This window comes from Physeter macrocephalus, chromosome 11 (genome assembly GCF_002837175.3).
Source record: "Physeter macrocephalus isolate SW-GA chromosome 11, ASM283717v5, whole genome shotgun sequence".
NCBI classification, from domain to species: domain Eukaryota; kingdom Metazoa; phylum Chordata; class Mammalia; order Artiodactyla; family Physeteridae; genus Physeter; species Physeter macrocephalus.
The window spans coordinates 43,889,324-43,895,804 of record NC_041224.1 but is presented as its reverse complement, the minus strand read 5'-3'; the positions used below and the strand labels follow the sequence as shown (position 1 = coordinate 43,895,804).

General features: G+C 42.7%; 1 pseudogene; it reads left to right on the top strand.

Moving 5' to 3' along the window:
- Positions 1 to 3,616: 3,616 nt before the first annotated feature.
- LOC102978593 (heterogeneous nuclear ribonucleoprotein K-like) lies at positions 3,617 to 5,077 on the top strand (annotated as a pseudogene).
- Positions 5,078 to 6,481: the final 1,404 nt, after the last annotated feature.

The window sequence follows — 6,481 nt, the reverse complement described above, 5'->3', positions numbered from 1 at the left end:
TAAAATTAATTAAATGAGCACTATCCTCAGTTGTCATAGAACATGTTGAACAGTAGAGGGAAATGGGCACTAAAATCATGAATGGGGAATCCATGAAGTGCTCTAGAAGGAAGTGTTTTCTGGGGGTTGGACAGGACCTGACAGCAAGGGAAGTGAAGAGAAGGGAGTCACGGAGGATGAGGTTAGAATGTCAGAATCAGGACAGGGAACGGGAACACTCCAGGTGGTAAGTCCAAAACGCAGCAGTCTGCAGGGAGGTGAACCTTCCAAGTGCCACTTGTACAGAGTGATGCCTTTGAACTAACAGCTAACATGGCCTCTGTTTTCATGTGGGGCCCGTCTGAAGCATCCCTGGTATTTGAAGAAAAAGATCTCATAATCCCCTATCCTGCCTGTGACTTAAATTGGCTGAGCCTCCTTGCTCCCACCTTAAGATGGGTCTCAATGTGTCACATCCAAAGGAAACACCAATCCTACTTTGAATGTCTTGTTTATGCATTTCCTGGGCTTGGGGTAGGGGATGCAAAGGAGAAATCATCTCTACCAATATCAGCCAAAATCCTCTTACCCATTTCTACTTCTAGACATCTACTTCTCAAGGCAGCTTCAACTCCTCTGGTTAAGAAAAAACTTTTTTTGAAATTGCAAAACTGGTTCTTTTTTGCACGTGCAATTAGAGAAAGCTAGCTTGTTAAAATACTTTTTTTTTTTTCCAGAATTCTGACCCTGAGGGGCAAGTCCTACTAGGAGAACTTGATATTCTCTCCCTGTGCCTTGAGACTAGGGCTCTCAGGAACACTTATCTAGACCACCTCTGATTCCTGAAACTGAGGGGGAAAAAAAAGGGAACGAAGCCTTTTACAATTTTTCTTATTCCAACTGTTATTTATAAACAAGTGAGTTTTATATTGTGATATCTGATTCATGACTAAGTTTAGAAAATGAAGCTAGATCTCTCATTGTGTCTGTCTGGATATGTATATATGTCTCAGTATGTGTCTTTGGATAATATTGCTGAGGTTAATTTGTAAATTATATGGAATTCCTAAAGATCTGCTATGTCCTGGTAAAATGTTATCAGTGATAATTCTAATTATTATCTTAAAGTGTTGTATGTCACAACAGTAACCAAGTTACTTTGTCAATTGCATTGTAATCAGATTTTAAATGTGCCTTCTTAAGTCTTTTGTCATTAAAGACACTTAACAGTTTCACCCTAATACCTTTGCAAAAATGCTTCCTCTTCAATAAGACTTATACAAAGACTTTTGGATTAATACAAGTTTCTGACTTTCAGACCATAATGCTGAACTGGGTAAGAAATTGAAGAATCCTAATGAAAAACCTGATGGCTTCATAAAGCTGTTAACAAAAAGCATTAGTTACATAGGACTGAGTGAACTGACAAATATGGTTATAATTTTTATGGTTTCTATCTGAAAAATTTACTGGTTTAAATCTGTGTTTTCCAGGTGTAAGGAAAATCTTCCCCTCAAACTAATTATGGTTTACAGTAATTTGGTAAATTATACTTTTGCAACCAGAATTGAAACATTTATATTTTCTCTCTCTCTGCTCCCTCCAGAGATTGGAAACTCTTAGGTTCCCAGCAGCTTTAGCAGATAAATTAGGCTGGCTACCTCACTAACAGGGCCCCTGCACTGGACTGGCCTATAGAGAGGACTGCTGACCTCAAACTCACCTTAAAACAACACTCAAACAGAGGAGAAACTACACTTGCACTAGGAAGAGAAGAAGATGACATCAGAAGTAGACAGCCCAAGATCCTGGACCTGACTTGTATGATCATTTATAATGTTTTCTTGACTTCTTAGACCTCTGCATATGAATCAAATGTTTTCCTATCACGGGTATGATCCTATGCTAGTTTTAAAAATCAGTCCAATTGTTGGGTTTGTGGCCAATTACCTGTGCCTAGTACTTCTGAGTTTCCTTGGTAGATTTCTCCATTCCAAGGCTCTAATTGGTTGGCCCTTAGGAAATTTTTGACAGTGTGGCCACAATATTCTCTAGACTTTATAGAGAAAAAATTAAGTCATGTTCAGGCCACTGTTGATATTACTAAATGGGATCCCCTCACCTAACCAATTAATAATACCTGTTCTGACCTTGGCCGTAAATATGAATTTTCCTCTATTACTCAAGCTCAATCAGAGCAACAAGCAAAATTTCAGCCAAGGAATAAAACCTCCCACAATTATGGGATGGATTTATGTAGTTAACACCAGGCTACGGTAATTTAAGTTTAAAGGCTCCTCTATGTTGGGAATAATTAAATCATACTAAGGATAGTCAGTCTAGTAACACTAGGAAACTGGGCTGGGTGCCTTATGGACAGTGCCAATATATAATTTCCCTGAAAGATAAGGATTGGTACAGAACAGACTAAGTCAGATGACCTGGGATATATTGGGCCACACCTAATGGAAGTTCTTGGCTTAATCCTTACTTATGAACTTACTAATACTGCTAGCTATATTTTTTTTTATATTGCCTGTTTTACAAAATTGTTGTTTCTTACATTACCAAATGTGTGACTGAGCCTCTGATAAAATGATGATATATAGTTCCATATGAGATCAATGATTGTAAGAGTGTAACTCTAGATATGGGAAGAAGCAACAAGAGGGAATATTTTCCTGGACCATAAGAGACTAGTAAGACAGGTGGTCCAGAGACTTTCTGCTGCTTGTAAGGCCTAGTCCAATAATAGTACATTGAGTAGCCTATCAGCAAAATCTTCGCCAGACCTGGGAATGAGCATTCCTGGCACCATGGGACAAAATGGTCATGAAATGCCTCCCAAACCATGGTTAAATTTATAACCACGGGGAGGCCCTGTCACCTACAAATTGGCACTTGCCATTGGCACTTGCCATCTGCCTCTACAAAGATTAAATCACGAGCCGCTGCAGCTGCTGACCTTCAACACCCCCTGAAAGGAGTTTAGGGTGGAGATCAGGAATGAGGCACTCTGTGCTCTGGGAAAAACTGGCAGAACAAACCTTCAGATAGTTAGACAGTTTCAGGAGAAGGTTTTATGAGCCCAAACTCTTATATCTTCTCATACCCAGAGAAACACTAACATCATTAACAGTGACATCTGCTTTGGCTATTAAGGAGAGAATTACAATTAAAAGTCAAGATAGAGTAGCTGTGGTTCAGACATCCAAGGAAATAACTAGGTGACACCATGGGTGTGATTTTAGACAAGTCCTTGTATTGCTAAGAACTGGAGTTTTCTGAGCTATGTCAGACTTGGGATGCCACCAGCCATTCTCAAAACAATGTCTGCTGGCAGCTGATAACTGCAACCTTATTTTATAAAGGTCTCCTCTTGTAACTATTACTCCTCCAACTACTTCTAACTAGGTTTGTTACACCTACATCACGGCCACGCCCAGAAATTCTGATTTAATTGGTCTGGAGTACGGCTCAGGCATTCCATTTTCAAAAGCTCCATCCCTGGGACTTCCCTGGTGGTCCTGTGGTTAAGAATCAGCCTTCCGAAAGGGACGGTAGCCTTGCCCGGTTACTGCAGCACTAGGGTGTCAGTTGGCCCCGCCCAGAACACTTCAGTTCTGCCCTGAGAGGATATATTTAATAACTGATCGGTGTGTCCCTTTAATACAAGAAAATGGAAACTGAACAGCCAGAGGAAACCTTTCCCAACACCGAAACCAACGGCGGATTTGATAAACGCCCTGCTAAAGATAGGAAGAGGAACAAGCTTTTAAAAGATCTAGAAACACTGATGAGATGGTTGAATTACGCATTCTACTGCAGAGCAAGAATGCTGGGGCAGTGATTGGAAAAGGAGGCAAGAATATTAAGGCTCTCCGTACAGACTACAATGCCAGTGTTTCAGTCCCAGACAGCAGTGGCCCTGAGCGCATACTGAATAACAGTGCTAATATTGAAACAATTGGAGAAATTCTGAAGAAAATCATCCCTACCTTGGAAGAGGGCCTGCAGTTGCCATCACCCACTGCAACCAGCCAGCTCCCGCTCGAATCTGATGCTGTGGAATGCTTAAATTACTAACACTATAAAGGAGCGACTTTGACTTCGAGTTGAGACTGTTGATTCATCAGAGTCTGGCTGGAGGAATTATTGGCGTCAAAGGTGCTAAATTCAAAGAACTTCGAGAGAGCACTCAGACAACAATCAAGCTTTTCCAGGAATGTTGTCCTCAATCCACTGACAGATTCGTTCTTATTGGAGGAAAACCTGATAGGGTTGTAGAGCGCATAAAGATCATCCATGATCTTATATTAGAGTCTCCCATCAAGGGACGTGCCCAGCCTTATGATCCCAATTTTTATGATGAAACCTATGATTATGGTGGTTTTACAATGATGGTCGATGACCGCCGTGGACGTCCCGTGGGATTTCCCATGCGAGGAAGAGGTGGTTTTGACAGAATGCCTCCTGGTCGGGGTGGGCGTCCCATGCCTCCATCCAGAAGAGATTGTGATGATAGGAGCCCTCGTCCAGGACCTCCTCCACCTCCTCCTGGACGAGGGGACCGGGGTGGTGGCAGAGCTCGGAATCTTCCTCTTCCTCCACCACCACCTAGAGGAGGAGATCTAATGGCCTATGACAGAAGAGGGAGACCTGGAGACCGTTATGATGGCATGGTTGGTTTCAGTGCTGATGAAACCTGGGACTCTGCAGTAGATGCATGGAGCCCATCAGAGCCGCAGATGGCTTATGAACCACAGGGTGGCTCTAGATGTGATTATTCCTATGCTGGGGGTCGTGGCTCATATGGTGATCTTGGCGGACCTATTATTACTACCCAAGTAACTATTCCCAAAGATTTGGCTGGATCGATTATTGGCAAAGGTGGTCAGCGGATTAAACAAATCCATCATGAGTCAGGAGCTTCAATCAAAATTGATGAGCCTTTAGAAGGGTCTGAAGATCAGATGATTACCATTACAGGAACACAGGACCAAATACAGAATGCACAGTATTTACTGCAGAACATTGTGAAGCAGTATTCTGGAAAATTTTTCTAAGACTAGTGAAGAACTGAAGGAGTCCTGCATCTTTTTTTTTTTTTTTTAATCTGCTTCTGTTTAAAAAGCCAACATTCCTCTACCTCGTAGGTGTTTTGCATTTGAGGTGTAGTGAAATCTTTGCTGTTCACCAGATGAAATGTTTTAGTTCCTTACAAACAGGGTTGGGGGTTGGGGGAGGGGCGCAAAAACTAACGCTGAAATTTTGAAACAACAGCAGAGTGAGTGAATTTTAATTTTTGTTCATTGTTGGTGGTTTAAAAAAAGTCCCCCCATCTAATTATTGTGAACACTTTGCTTTGTGGTCGCTGTAACATCTGGAGGGGTGGGACAGGGAGGAAAAGTAACAATAGTCCATATGTCCCTGGCATCTATTCAGAGCAGTGTGCAGAATGTAATGCTTTTCTGTAAGAAACGTTTCATGATTTTTAAAGTAAAGTTAGTGAACTTAAAAAAAAAAAAAAAAAAAAAGAATCTGCCTTCCACTGCAGGGGGCACAGGTTTGATCCCTGGTTGGGAAACTAAGATCCCACATGCTGGGGCAACTAAGCCCATGTGTCACAACTAGAGAGAAGCCTGCGTGCCACGATAAAGATCCCACGTGCCACAACAAGGACCCGACGCAGCCAAATAAATAAATAAATATTAAAACAAAAACCAAAAAACTCCATCTCTGATTCTAGTGTACTTCCAAAATTGTACCCTGGAATTCCCTCCCCCTTCCTGCTTCAGCCTGAGAGTTCCTCCTCTCTCCCCTAGGTATTAGTTTCACCTTGGTTTTCTCTTCCCTCTCTGGGCTGAAAAGTCAGTGAGACTTCTTCCTGAAATAGCAGGAGACAGGTTTGCTTGTATTTCTAGTTAAAGAAAAAAAAATTATATGTATATATACCTGCCACATATCAAACATTGCAGGGCAGGGTATAGATTTAGTCATACACTTCTAGAAGAAAAGGATCTTGGAGAACATCTGGTCCAACCACACTCTCTAGTTGAGGAAACTGAGGCCCAGAAAGAGGATGCGACTAGTCCAAGGTCATGCAACGAATGAGGCACAGACCCAGAGACAAAACCCTAGTCTTCTGGTTCAAAGCCATGGTCCTCCCCTCCCCCGCCCCACCTTCACTCTGACTCTGTTCCCTGGGGTGGAAAGTAGAAGACTCCAGGGAAGGATCTGGCTCTTTAAAACCATCCCCCATTTCCAGGCAGAAGGGGGCCTGTTCAGTGAGCAAGAGCCAACCCCCCTGGAGGTGACCTTGGGGGAGGGGAGGGTGCTCTCCAGAGAGATTCTGATGGCTCAAGATAAAGGAGATCTGCAGGGGGAAGGGAGCCAGCCAGCTGAGACTATCACGTAGGAAGCAGAAAGCAGTGAGGCCTGCTTCAAACCACCTACTCACCACCCTGGGTAGGAGGCGGGTGGGGAGAGAAGGGGGGGTGAG